At 41.7% G+C, this 15000-nt stretch overlaps 1 protein-coding gene across 8 annotated transcripts in view; it reads right to left on the reverse strand.

Annotated features, from left to right (window-relative positions):
- Positions 1-15000, reverse strand: part of LOC106878083 (uncharacterized) — a 92767-nt gene that overhangs the window by 72873 nt on the left and 4894 nt on the right. The gene's annotated exons all lie outside the window — the stretch shown is intronic.

Consider the following 15000-nt stretch of genomic DNA (forward strand, 5'->3'; position numbering starts at 1 on the left):
AAACTGGTTATACTTTTGCGATACAAACTGGTTATGGGGACGTAAACACACCACCATTGGTTGTCAAGCGATGTTGGGGGGACAAACACAGACACACAAACATACACACACACACAGACACATACATACATATATATAAATACATATATACATATATAAGGCTTCGGTCGGCCCGAGGCTATAGTAGAAGACACTTGCCCAAGGTGCCACGCAGTGGGACTGAACCCGGAACCATGTGGTTGGTAAGCAAGCTACTTACCACACAGCCACTCCTACGCCTAGTTAATTTATATTCAAAACCCAGTTTAAAAGTTATTTCACTAAATTCTTCATTATTTTCAAGATTAATCAAAACAAAAGGCAGTGGAATTTCGAAAGAAATATGGTAGCAAAAGGGTTAATGTATACCTTATCATCATAAGATAAGTATGACCACATTCAACATGTATGCGGAGACACAAAACATGGCAATATGCAAATATGCAACCACTCTCGGAGTGGTTGGCGTTAGGAAGGGCATCCAGCTGTAGAAACTCTGCCAAACCAGATTGGAGCCTGGTGTAGCCATCTGGTTCACTGGTCTTCTGTCAAATCGTCCAACCCATGCTAGCATGGAAAGCGGACGTTAAACGATGATGATGATGATATGTAAGTGTTATGTCAATACACACACACACACACAGTTCCCATCTTTAAACTTCTTTCCTTTAACACCTCAGATATAAGATTTCTTCCCTGAAGATGGAGGCTCGTCTCATCATACGATGGAATCAATCTACAAACATTACCTATATATTTATACATATAGACTCCCTTTGGTCATGAATGACCAAAGGATTGCACCTAGAAAGTTCCCCTCCGAGGCACAAGTCTAGGTAAGGTTGTTTATGGAATACCAACAGTCACCCATGCACACCAGCCTCTCATCTCCACATCACCAATGTTATCCCAAGGAAAGGCAAAGGCCAATACAGCTTGGCACCAGTGATGTTGCAACTAAGATTTTCTACATGTTTTATGTTCAAACCAGCCAGATCCTGCCTCTCACACATATCCCACAATGTCATTTTAAACATAAGCAATCACATCATCAAAACCTCAAAGCTATGAGATAATGCATGATTAATTAAAAACTGTGATTAAATAAGAGAACTGGAGTAACTTAAAATACAGTGTCTTCCTCAAGAACACAACACACAACCCAATCCAGGAATCGAACTCATTACCTCATGATTGTGAGCCCAATGCTCTAACCACTGAGCCATGTACCTTCACATACGATTGTTGTTGTTGTTGGCACTCCGTCGCTTACGACGTCGAGGGTTCCAGTTGATCCGATCAACGGAACAGCCTGCTCATGAAATTAACGTGCAAGTGGCTGAGCACTCTCGGGGATATTCAGCGTGACACAGTGTGACAAGGCTGGTCCCTTTGAATTACAGGTACAACAGAAACAGAAAGTAAGAGTGAGAGAGAAAGTTGTGGTGAAAGAGTACAGCAGGATTCGCCATCATCCCCTGCCGGAGCATCGTGGAGCTTTAGATGTTTTCACTCAATAAACACTCACAACGGCGGTCTGGGAATCGAAACCGTGATCCTATGACTGCAAGTCTGCTGCCCTAACCACTGGGCCATTGGGCCTCCACTTCACATACACACATATTAACCAGTCTTTGCCAGACGATAAGTTTTCTAGTATATTCTTTCTTGTTCATCAATGTAGTAGTTCCAATAGATTTTTGTGGAGCAATTCTGTTTGCTGGGAATGTAAACTACATAATAATTCCACAATATCTAACAATTCTACAGATATAAACTGGTCACCAGTTCAAACATGTTTAACTCTTTAGACCAGCGTTTCTCAACCAGGGTTTTGCAAAAGGCTCCTAGGGGCTCCACGAGAAAGAGTGAGATAAGCTAATGCTAATTTCATGATTATAATATTATTATATATGCACAATATATTATTGGATATTGTAATATTGTAATATAGACATCAGCTTATCTAACAACCTATTATGTTATCAAAACAATATAACAACCATATATATATATATATCATCATCATTATCGTTTAACGTCCACTTTCCATGCTGGCATGGGTTGGACGATTTGACTGGGGACTGGCGAAACGGATGGCTACACCAGACTCAAATCTGATCTGGCAGAGTTTCTACAGCTGGATGCTCTTCCTAACGCCAACCACTCCGAGAGTGTAGTGGATGCTTTTTACATGCCACCGGCAGGAGGGCCAGTCCAGCAGTACTGGCAACAGCCACGCTCAAATGGTGTTTTTTACGCGCCATCTGCACACGAGTCAGTCCAATGTCTTGTTCACATGCCACCGGTATTCACTGATTACAGTCACTTATTGGGACTGTCACGTTAAGTTGGCAGTATACAACTACTTTATCGCATCACTAATGCTTAAGTCTCTCTGAGAGATTTAGAAATGTATTATTTCTAAATTTGAAATCAGTGAATTTATTTCACTAGAATTATTATATGTTTACAAGAGCTTGACAGGCAACTTCGACTAGCCGGTCATGCTACTCCAGACTGACAATGAGCAAAAACTTAGATTAGAAACATGTCTTTGGATGCAGGCTTAGCTGGGTGGAGGTGCTTGTCTCCCCCTCGCAAACATAAGGACACAGGAAATGTGTCAAGGCCGACAGGAAGCGGTCTGGCTTCCTAGGTCTAACCAACAGTAGTATTATTCCCTTCAAGGGACTGTCACATTAAGTTGGCAGTATACAACTACTTTATCGCATCACTACTGCTTAAGTCTCTCTGAGAGATTTAGAAATTTATTATTTCTAATTTATATATATACCTATATAGATATAGATATATATATATATATATATATATATATATAATAGGGTGAAAAAATTGAAAAAATTGAAAAATCTGAAGATTCAGAAAAATTATATTACATACATATAAGAGGGATGACCACTGTGAAAACTATGTACTGGTATGCCCGGACAATGTATATGTAAGAATAAATTCCAATATGAAATATAAGCAGCACTAGTGGAGGCACAATGGCCCAGTGGTTAGGGCAGCGGACTCACGGTCATAGGATCGCAGTTTCGATTCCCAGACCGAGCGTTGTGAGTGTTTATTGAGCGAAAACACCTAAAAAGCTCCATGATGCTCCGGTATGGGGATGGTGGCGAACCCTGCTGTACTCTTCCACCACAACTTTCTCTCACTCTTACTTCCTGTTTCTGTTGTGCCTGTAATTCAAAGGGTCAGCCTTGTCACACACTGTGTCACGCTGAATATCCCCCGAGAACTACGTTAAGGGTACACGTGTCTGTGGAGTGCTCAGCCACTTGCACGTTAATTTCACAAGCAGGCTGTTCCGTTGATCGGATCAACTGGAACCCTCAACGCTGTAAGCGACGGAGTGCCAACACAGTGTAATAAGCATCAACCATGAGCCTACATATGCATCAGAAACATGGATTACCCACAAGAACATTGAAAATAAATTAAGATCAAGACAAAGAGCCATGGGAAGGAGAATGCTGAAGATTAACAAAATGGATAAGTGAAGACAGAACAGGATAAGAGTGAAGGTTATCTGGCATCCTATGAGTTGATATGCCTTGATTCTTATGAAATGGCTTGGTATGATAACAGAGCTTACAGTGAAATAACCAACTTTGGATACATCGAGTGTTAGCAGGATACTGTAGTACCAAATCCAATTTTAACCATAGATCTAACTCAGTGGATAGGTTCTTGGTGTGATGTAGGTATGAAAAGTAAATGCTGGCAGCTGTTTTGTTAGAATTTCATTTATTTTATGCAATCATAATATACAATCCACCCTCATCAGGTAAAATTTTAAGCAGGTAAGATTTTAACATTGTCCTGGACATAGCCAACACAAGTCACTAGTCCAGCTAATGATAGCTATGTCTGGGTTAATGTTTAAAATTTTACCTGATGGTGGTGGATTATATATTATGATGTAATCTATGACTGCATTAAATAAGTAAAATTCTACCAAAACAGCTGTTGTAAATTTTAAATGCCAATCGTGTTATAAGATATATATATTATCTGGAAAATAAAAACATAGAAATGGTCTCTCAATGCAATGTGTTTAGAAGAAAGTACAATTGATGGAATAGCAAACTAACAGAGTGGACACCATGTCCAGAAAAAATGAAGGAAGCAAAGACCAATGCTGAAGTTGGAATCAAGGTTTTGTTAGATTCTTTGGTATCCGAACATGGATGAGGCAAACATCAGATGGGGGTTGGTAGTGGGAACATGCCAAGGCTTTCGTCAAGCAGTGGACTGATCAACAGGATGGAGGGTCTTTTCGCGATTTTCGATTCTGTGATGGGGGTAGTGCGGAAAAGTTATGAATGGACATTAAAATAACTGGTGGAAAAAATCTTAGAACTTTGCGACAATATCTTGGTCTCCACGAATGGATCGATAAATGAAAAAAAGTGGGGAAAATAAAAACGTCTACTTTGCTTGGAAACAGGTATGGGTTGATGACGAAAAAAAGGGCATCAGACCAGAGAAAATCTGCCTCAATACAATCCATCTGACCCATGCAAGCATAGAAAAGCGGACATTAAAATGATGATAGATGTACATATGTGTCTGAGTCTCTGTCCTGACATTGTGTGATAGTCGTAAATGAATGCCACTGTCATACAAGCAGTGTCGTTCATTTCTGAAATGCCATGAGAATACTGAGGCAGGTTTCTCTGCCTCAGCAAAATCTGTCTGACCTTTATAAGCACGGAAAAGTGGACAACAGGCACAGGTGTGGCTGTGTGGTAAGAAGCTTGCTTCCCAACCATACGGTTCTGGGTTCAGTCCCACTACGTGGCACCTTTGGCAAGGGCCTTCTGCTATAGCCTCAGGCTGACCAAAACCTTGTGAGGAAATACTAACTCAGAACTGCTGATTCTCAAGTTCAATGTCCAGTCAGCTATCTTCTGTATCACTAGTACAGCCTCTCTGAATAGGTTTGGGCTGAAAATTTTTCAATTACAAGATTTATGAAATACAGTTTTTAAAGCTATCTCTACAGATTTTTTATAGGCGTAGGAGTGGCTGTGTGGTAAGTAGCTTGCTTTCCGACCACATGGTTCCGGGTTCAGTCCCACTGCGTGGCACCTTGGGCACGTGTCTTCTACTATAGCATCTGGCCAACCAAAGCCTTGTGAGTGGATTTGGTAGACGGAGACTGAAAGAAGCCCGTCGTATATACGTATATATATGTATGTGTGTGTATATGTTTGTGTGTGTCTGTGTTTGTTCCCCCCAACATTGCTTGACAACTGATGGTGGTGTGTTTACGTCCCCGTAACTTAGCAGTTCGGCAAAAGAGGCCGATAGCATAAGTACTAGGCTTCCAAAGAATAAGTCCTGGGGTCGATCTGCTCGACTAAAGGCGGTGCTCCAGCATGGCCGCAGTCAAATGACTGAAAACTCAACGCTACAACATAATGCATGACTGATTGAAAACAATAGTAATAAAGAAGTATTACATTTGACAGAATAATTTCAACGCTAAATGGTTAACGAGTTTTCTACAAGTCTTCAAAACTCTGAAGAAGTACGATTCTGTACTTGAAGAAGTTCCTGGATTATGCACACAAAAGTAAGAATTAAATGAAGAATAGTAACTTCTGGGAGATTTTGCAGGAAATTATCCATCAGTGTGGGTATGGCCATATGGTTAACACGTTTCTTTTGCAATCGTGTTGCTTTCAGATTCGGTTCCACTGCATATCATTTTGAGCAAGCATCTTCGACCAGGGATCAACTGATATGAAGTCCGATTCCTGGTGGTATGGTATGTTATGTCCTTGAGCAAGACACTTTATTTCTCGTTGCTCCACTCCACTCAGCTGCCAAAAATGAGTAGTTCTTGTAATTCTGAGGGCCAGCCTTGTCACATTGTGTCATGCAATTCATGAGCACAAACTAATTCAACAACACTGCAATTAGGCGTGGGAGTGGCTGTGTGGTAAGTAGCTTGCTCACCAACCATATGGTTCCAGGTTCGGTCCCACTGCATGGCACCTTGGGCAAGTGCCTTCTACTATAGCCTCGGGCCGACCAAAGCCTTGTGAGTGGATTTGGTAGACGGGAACTGAAAGAAGCCCATCGTAAATATGTATATGTGTGTGTGTGTGTGTATGTGTGTTTATCCCCCCAACATCGCTTGACAACAGATGCTGGTGTGTTTACGTCATCGTAACTTAGCGGTTCGGCAAAAAGTGACCAATAGAATAAGTACTAGGCTTACAAAGAATAAGCCCTGGGGTCGATTTGCTCGACTAATGGTGGTGCTCCAGCATGGCCACAGTCAAATGACTGAGACAAGTAAGTAAAGAGTAAAGAGTAATTATGACTCATTTTCATTAATTGATTAATTTCAATTGTCACCTGGCAATGGATTCTCAAAGCAGTCACTTACTCTGCTAGAAATGACAGCCAAACCACCCTGTAATCATATCCTGTCATATCAACTACTAAGCCACGTGCCTTCACAGGGGTTGATGTACATTAGCAAGTGTACCCTCACCTCAAATTTCAGGCCATTATCCTTAATTTATAAACAATAATTACTGTTTATTAATTGATTAATTTCAATTGTCACCTCGCAATGGATTCTCAATGCAGTCGCTCATTCTGCTAGAAATGACAGCCAAACCACCCTGTAATCATATCCTGCCATACCAAGTAATAATGAACAACAATACCGACATGTTGTGCAATGGTTGGGGGAGGGGGCAGTGGGAAGAGGGATGATATGGGGCGATGGGGGGAGGGGACTCTGCCCCAGAAGATGCTTTTAAATGAGTGGCACTTTTGGGTCTGCTGTGAAAGCCTGTATAGGAAATGGAGACAAAATAGTCTCATATATGCAATATAGTTTTTCTATTCATTACCCTATAATGGCACTGGACACATCAATGAAGCTTTCAGGTGATCCAGCCAGGGTTGATCAGGCCCCAGTGCATTACCCTGGGTAGCACTGGTGCAGCCAGGGTTTGCACATCCTCACCCACAGTCACCTCGAGATCACTGTTATCTCAACAGCAAGCCTGTTGCAAAATACACACAGATACACATAAAATATATACATATAGGCACAGACATGGTTGTGTGGTAAGTAGCTTGCTTACCAACCACATGGTTCCGAGTTCAGTCCCACTGTGAAGCACTTGGGCAAATGTCTTCTACAGGTGCAGGAGTGGCTGTGTGGTAAGTAGCTTGCTTACCAGCCACATGGTTCCGGGTTCAGTCCCACTGCGTGGCACCTTGGGCAAGTGTCTTCTACTATAGCCTCGGGCTGACCAAAGCCTTGGGAGTGCATTTGGTAGATGGAAACTGAAAGAAGCCCGTCATATATATATGTGTATATATATGTATATATATATATATATATATATATATATATATATATATATGTATGTGTGTCATCTGTGTTTGTCCCCCCCAACATCGCTTGACAACCGATGCTGGTGTGTTTATGTCCCCATAACTTAGCGGTTCGACAAAGAGAGACCGATAGAATAAGTACTAGGCTTCCAAAGAATAAGTCCTGGGGTCGATTTGCTCGACTAAAGGCGGTGCTCCAGCATGGCCGCAGTCATATGACTGAAACAAGTAAAAGAGTAAAAGAGTAAGAGTATAGAAAAACTGCCTCCACAAATTCTATCTGACCCATAGAAACATGAGAAAGTGGCAGCGAGCAGGCAGAAGCGCTAGCAAGCCGGGCAAAATGCTTAGCGGTATTTCGTCTGCAGCTACGTTCGGAGTTCAAATTCCGCCGAGGTCGACTTTGCCTTTCATCCTTTCGGGGTCGATTAAATAAGTACCAGTTACGCACTGGGGTTGATATAATCATCTTAATCCGTTTGTCTGTCCTTGTGAGTGTGAGAGAGAGAGAGATCATTGTCTATTCATGCCTGAGGAAGACTACCACCGACTTAAAGAACACATGCTTCCATCATTGAATTTTTATTTTGACGCCTGCGAGGCAGACCTTACAAAGCTGCAGGTGTGCACGTCAAGATGCAGGTGCAAGACTTCTTGCATGTACCACACATTATGCAATCTTCCTGTCAAGAACACATCGTAGCCGACATTATGTCAGACTGACCTGGTGACTTTGTCAATGATTGGTCACTGCCCAGTCTTGAAAAGACCATACATGAGGACATATGGCAGAGCAAGTTAACCCCACCCCACTTCACACGTCATATGCTTTCAGGCATGTAATCATCATCATCGTCTAACGTCCGCTTTCCATGCTGGCATGGGTTGGACGATTTGACTGAGGACTGGTGAACCAGATGGCTGCACAAGGCTCCAATCTGATTTGGCAGAGTTTCTACATCTGGATGCCCTTCCTAACGCCAACCACTCAGAGAGTGTAGTGGGTGCTTTTACGTGTCACCCGCACAGAGGCCAGTCAGGTGGTACTGGCAACGGCATGCTGGGGCATCACCTTGAAGAATTTTTAATCAAATGAAACAACCTCAGTACTGTTTTTTTAAAAAGCCTGGTCCTTATTCTATCGGTATCTTTTGCCGAACCGTTAAGTTACAGGGATGTAATCACCACCAGCACTGATTGTCAAATAGTTGTGGAGGACAAACACAGACACAAAGACACATAGAATGTGTGTGTGTGATGAGCTTCTTTCAGTTTCCATCTACCAAATCCACTCACAAGGCTTTGGTCGACCCAAGGCTATAGTAGAAGACACTTGCCCAAGGTGCCACATAGTTGGACTGAACCCGGAACCATGTGGTTGGAAAGCAAGCCTCTTACCACATAGCCACGCCTGGCTTGTAATGAAGTGTTTCTAAGTTCAGCCCCATGTGTGGCGGCACCTTGGGCAAGTGTCTATACTATTATAGCCCAGCACTGTTCAATGCTTTGTGAGTAAATATGGCAGACAGAAACTGCATGGAAGCCCATTTACATAAATGTGTATTGTTTGTCCCCACCCACTGCTTGACAACCAGTGTTAATCTGATTTGGCAGAGTTTCTACAGCTGGATGCCCTTCCTAACGCCAACCACTCCAAGAGTGTAGTGGGTGCTTTTACATGCCACCAGCACGAGGGCCAGTCAAGCGGTACTGGCAACAGCCACGCTTAAATGGTGTTTTCCACGTACCACCGGCACAAGTCCCAGTAAGGCGACACTGGTAACGGTTACACCCGAACAGTATTTTTTACATGCCACTGGCATAGGGCCCACGCAGCGACCCTGGCCACGATCACGCTCGGATGGTGCTCTTAGCACTCCACTAGCACAGATACCAGCCATGCGGTGCTGTCATCGAATTCGATTCTGATTTCACTTGCCTCAACAGGTCTTCACAAGCATAGTTTAATGTCCAATAAATATATATATATATATATATATATATATATACACACACACACATATATCTATATCATCATCATCGTTCATCATCATCGTTTAATGTCCGCTTTCCATGCTAGCATGTGTTGGACGATTTGACTGAGGACTGGTGAAACCAGATGGCTACACCAGGCTCCAATCTGATTTGGCAGAGTTTCTACAGCTGGATGCCCTTCCTAACGCCAACCACTCAGAGAGTGTAGTGGGTGCTTTTACGTGCCACCAGCACAAAGGCCAGTCAGGTGGTACTGGCAACGGCCAATAGATATCATTTAACATCCACTTTTCCATACTTGCATGGGACAGCTGGAATTTCCATGCTGGAGCACTGCCTTTAAGAACTTTTGGCTGAATGTATAGATGTATAAATCCCAGTACTTTTTTGTTTTTCTAAGTCTGGTGCTTATTCTATGAAGGTTGTAACAGAAGACACTTGCCAAAGGTGCCATGCAGTGGGACTGAACCCAGAACCCTGTGGTTGAGAAGCAAGTTTCTTACCATAAGTCAACTTTGCTGTTGGAAGGAGTTTGATGGAATTAACTTACCCCACAACCACTAAATCTGCAGGTGTTTTGCTTAAATATATGGTGAAATAGTTCTGTCAATAGTCTCGTATGGTAGCGAAGAATGGAAATTGTCAGCAAAGGTGACTAACAAGCCAAACACATTCTACCAGTGATGTGTCTGGAAAAACCTCCAAGTCACCTAATAAGGCAAAATTACAAATGGAGAAATTCTGCTGCAAAACAAACCCTACCAACTGCAAAGCATCATAGCACTGTGTTGGTTTCACCTGGCAGGTCACATCTTGTACCTGCCGGCCAATCAGCAGGTAAGGATTGCAGTGGAATGGATAGGCACTGGAAAGAAAAACAGAAAAGGGACTGACCCAAGAAGAACTCAAATGCACAAGGACCAGTTTGGCAGAAGTTGAGAGAACTGCAGAAGACTGACCATGCTAGAGCAACCTTGCTGGCTTATGCGGCTCACAACACAGGATAACCCAAGTTAAATTAGTGTGACATTGTTTCTAATTTCACATTTAAGGAGTTCTCTCTCTCTCTATCTGGGAACAGAAATTCCAGTTTGGGTTGTCTGTCGGTAATTTTGCATTTAAATTCTTTTAAATTTTGACACCAACCTGTCACGGAATAGCGCTATTATGGATAATCGTATGTGTAGGCAACTTCTTCAGAATATCCAAAAAGAATTTTTAAGAGTTTGTGGCTGTTCCTGGATTCAGATCTACAGCGTGGCACCTTTGGTAAGTGTCTTCCGCTTTGGCCTTGATAGAATAAATACAAAGTTTTGAAAAAATAAAGTTCTGGGATCGAGTCATTCAACTAAAGATTCTCCAAGGCATGGCTGCAATCTAATGACTGTAACAAGTCAAAGATGTTCTAACGATTCTGCCAGCTTGCTACCCTAAATTATACTACATAATAATATTAATTATGGTTTCAAATTTTGGCATAAGGCCAGCAACTTTTGAGGGAAGAGGGTAAGTTGATTACAGTGACACCCTTATGCCACCCCTTCCCACCCACCAGTGCCATACTGGTACTTACTTTATCAACCCCAAAAGGACGAAAGGCAGAATCGATCTCAACAGAATTTGAACTCAGAATGTGAAGAGGGGGGGGGTCGTCCAGATATAATGGATGACGGACAAAAGGAGCACTGAATGTAAAGTGTTTGAGTCTTGATATCAACCCACCGGAGACTGCCCCAGGTTCTAAGGCACAAACTCATGTTGAAAGTGTTTTCAACTAAAACCTTCCATCAAAATTTCATTGATAATGACAAAGTTATTTCACCAAATTCTTCAAGATTTATTGAAACAAAGACAGTGCATTTCAACAGAAATATGACAACAAAAAGGATTAATGGAGTCTTCCCCCTATAACCTGACCCTTCAGCATCAAGATTACTCTGTCAAATGTAATGCTTATTTATTCACATTGTTCTGAATTAATCATGCATTATCGCATAGCTTTGCGATTGCAATAATGTGGTTGTATACTTTTAGAATGATATTGTAGGGTAAGTTTAAGAGGCCAGACCTGACCAGATTGAACATAAAAAGAGTTAAATTTGATTGAGATATGGCCAGTTTAATCCTTTAAGCATTCAGATGTAATGCTTATTTATTCACATTGTTTTAAAAATAATCATGCTTTACTACATGGTGTCCTTAATAGCACTGGTGGCACTAAAAACCACCAAGTATACACTGTGAAGTGGTTGACATTAGGAAGGGCATCCAGCCAGATATGATGCCAAAGCAGACACTGCAACACGTTGGATTCCTTGGACCCTTGTCAAACCATCCACCCCATACCGGGAGTGAACATGGATAACATTAAACAATGATGATGACGATATAGACACACAGATGTCCTAGGTATGACTTGAAACTGCATCAGGTAGTGGGGACCTTGTTTAGGACTTCCAAGGGTTTGAGGTACATAGAACCACCTCGTAACCACTATTGTTCCTAGGGTTAACCTGACCTGGAGTGGTAGCACCTGACAAGATTCCAGCTACAGGTTAATTAACATGTCACAGAATTCTCTCCAGAATGTCATTTACAAACACCCCAACCGGTCCAAGCTGCTCATCTAAGAAGGTAACTACATACAAATCCTGCATCCTGATAACTGCCAGGCTCATAATGCTGGTTGTACCAGACTAATAGAAGCTTGACTAATAGAAGCTTGAAGGACAAGCCTTGCTTAAGGGCACACAAAAACTGGGATTCTGTCAGTTACGATAAGGGTTCCTGTTGATCCGATCAGCAAAACAGTCTTTGAAATACAAGTACTACTAACATTTACCAGTTGAGTGGATGGGAGCAACATGAAATGAAGTGACTTGCTCAAGGATACAACACATCGCCAGGAATGCAACCCACCACCTTAGGATTTTGAGCGGAAAACCCTAACCACTAAGCCACACACCTTGACGTTGAGTGTTCCAGGTGATCAGATCAACAGAAAAGCCTGCTTGTAAAACTAACATGCAAATGGCTGAGTACTCCACAGACATGCATACCCTTAACGTAGTTCTCAAGGAGATTCAGTATGACACACGACACAGAAAACAACAAGCCCGGCCCTTTGAAATGCAGGTACTACTCATTTTTGTCAGCTGAATGGGCTGGAGCAATGTGAAATAAAGTGTCTTGCTCAAGGACACAACATACCACCAGGAATTGAACTAGTTATCTTACGACTGTGAACTAGATACCCTATCCACCTCCACTGTCAATAAATACTATAGGTCCCGGTACACTGATTTCCCAGGAGCCTACAATACTGCTATGGCAGTCCAGGATACATACATACATCTACACATACCAGAAACAGCTGTAAGGTTAAAAAAACTTGGTTCACAACTTTGTGGCTTGAAGTTCAATCCCACATCACTCTACTATGGAGGCAGTGTCTCAACACTACCTCGGTTTGGTCAACACACTGTAAATGGAATTCGATAAACGGATATTGTGCTGAAACCCGCCGTGTATGCGTACTCATGTTTACACCAGTCTTGTTTATGCCGTGTGCATTTGTGAAATGTAATTTAGCAGTTCAAGAGATGATAAAACGAATAGTGAGAGCGGTGGGTTGCTCCAATATGGTTGTAGTCCAATGAATGAAACCAGTAACACGCATATATACATGTGAGTAGACACTCACAAATATACATGTATAGATACATACAGTGTAAATTATATATATATATATATATATATATGTATATATATTCACCCACATATATCCACATTAATGTGTACATATGAAATTTGTGCGCATATTTATGTAGATGCATATATGCATAGTGCTCACACACATATCCTTATAATCGTGTATAGACATAAGAAATTTGTGTGCATACATGTGCACATACACACACGCATCCATATTAATAAAATTGTGTACATATGAAAATTTGTGAAGATACATGCGTAAGATACAAGCACACATATATATGTATATATAAATGATACATAGAGATATATACGTGTGTGTGCAATGTATATTCTATATTATCGTGTGTGCAGACATTTGTACGAAGTGTGTGCAGAGGAAGGAAAAATGTATGAAAATGGCGTCTGTGTTAAGACATCAGCAAGATGTGGCGGCCATTTTTACAGAGAAAAACAAAAATGGCGCCCGTACCAACCACCACACCAGCTTCTCTCTCTCCACTATCTCTCACACACACAACAAATAACTGCAAGCCAACGAGGGAGCTTTATTACTTGTGTGTGTAGTTTTGTTAGTTGCACGACCTACTCAGTCTAGCAGTCAAAGAAAGCTTTCTCTCTTTCTCTCCAGTTGTAACTTGAAAATGAGGGAAAGAACCACACAAGCCTTGTTAAAGGAAGCCACTCTCTACACAAACAACGCACACACAAGTCAGCCTCTATCCATTCACTTTACTTCACTAGCTCGTTCTCTCTCTCTTTCTCTCTTGCTGTCTCACATACACGCAAACACCGAACGAACGAGGGAGCTTTATACTTTATGTGTAGTCGGCCGACCTGCTGAATGTTGCAATCAGCTAGCTCTTTTCTTTTTCTCTCATCAAACTCAACTCCTAGTCGTTTAACTTCGAAATAACGAGAAGCCACTCAAGCCTTAGTCTTAAGTATTATCATTCTAATTCTGTTCACACAAATATAGGATACTTTTTATAGGAATATTAAACAGACCTCAGTACTTCACTGGTTATTTTATCGACCCCGGAAGAATGACTCCTAAACAATCAGATTCTCTTACATTAACACACAAAACAAGGAAATCTTTACGTGATAGCGTCCAAAGCCCCTTCAAGTCAAATCCTCTCTGATATATATATGTGTGTGTGTGTGTGTGTGTGTGTGTGTGTGTGTGTGTGTATAAACAAAGTAGGTTTGAAATAACAAAAGAACGCATTAGACATTGTAGCCCCTAAAACAAAATGCGGGTTGATCATAATAGATCTTACTCGATCGGGACTGACGCAGGGTTAAACAACGAAACCTGCTGAAAGTAGCAGTCAGATTTCATTCAACAAAACTACTCAACCGTATTTTAAAATGGGAGCCCATGTTTTGTTTTTTTAACTAGTAGAAACAAGCCGGAGAGGCGGGGGCCCTAATGCGACTTCCTCTTACAAATGGTAACCCAAGTTTCCTTCAGCTTACATTCCCTAGTACCTTAAATACCCACCACCACTACCACCACCCGAATTACACCCCTAACGTAAACAATAAGGAAAAACACATATCGTAGTCCTAGATAGAAAATGTCTTCAAATAAAAGACGAGATGGTCATGCCCGAAAAGGCTTGAGATCTACCCGATCAGTGTTGACCCGGGTCTAAGAACTACGATCGTACAAGCATGTGGAGTCGGATTCGCTTTACACCGTCAACAGCAACGCTAAATGCTTCTCGTTTCTGGGGATTTAAACCTTAATAAAAATAATGGAAGGGATCAGGAAAAGACCCCAAAGAACAGACAAGTGTGGGTCACGTTTCTTAAGAATGGTGCGATTTTTGTTGAGTATTTAAGTGG

This window comes from Octopus bimaculoides, chromosome 29, assembly GCF_046866305.1.
Source record: "Octopus bimaculoides isolate indiv1 chromosome 29, ASM4686630v1, whole genome shotgun sequence".
In the NCBI taxonomy this organism is placed as follows: Eukaryota; Metazoa; Mollusca; class Cephalopoda; order Octopoda; family Octopodidae; genus Octopus; species Octopus bimaculoides.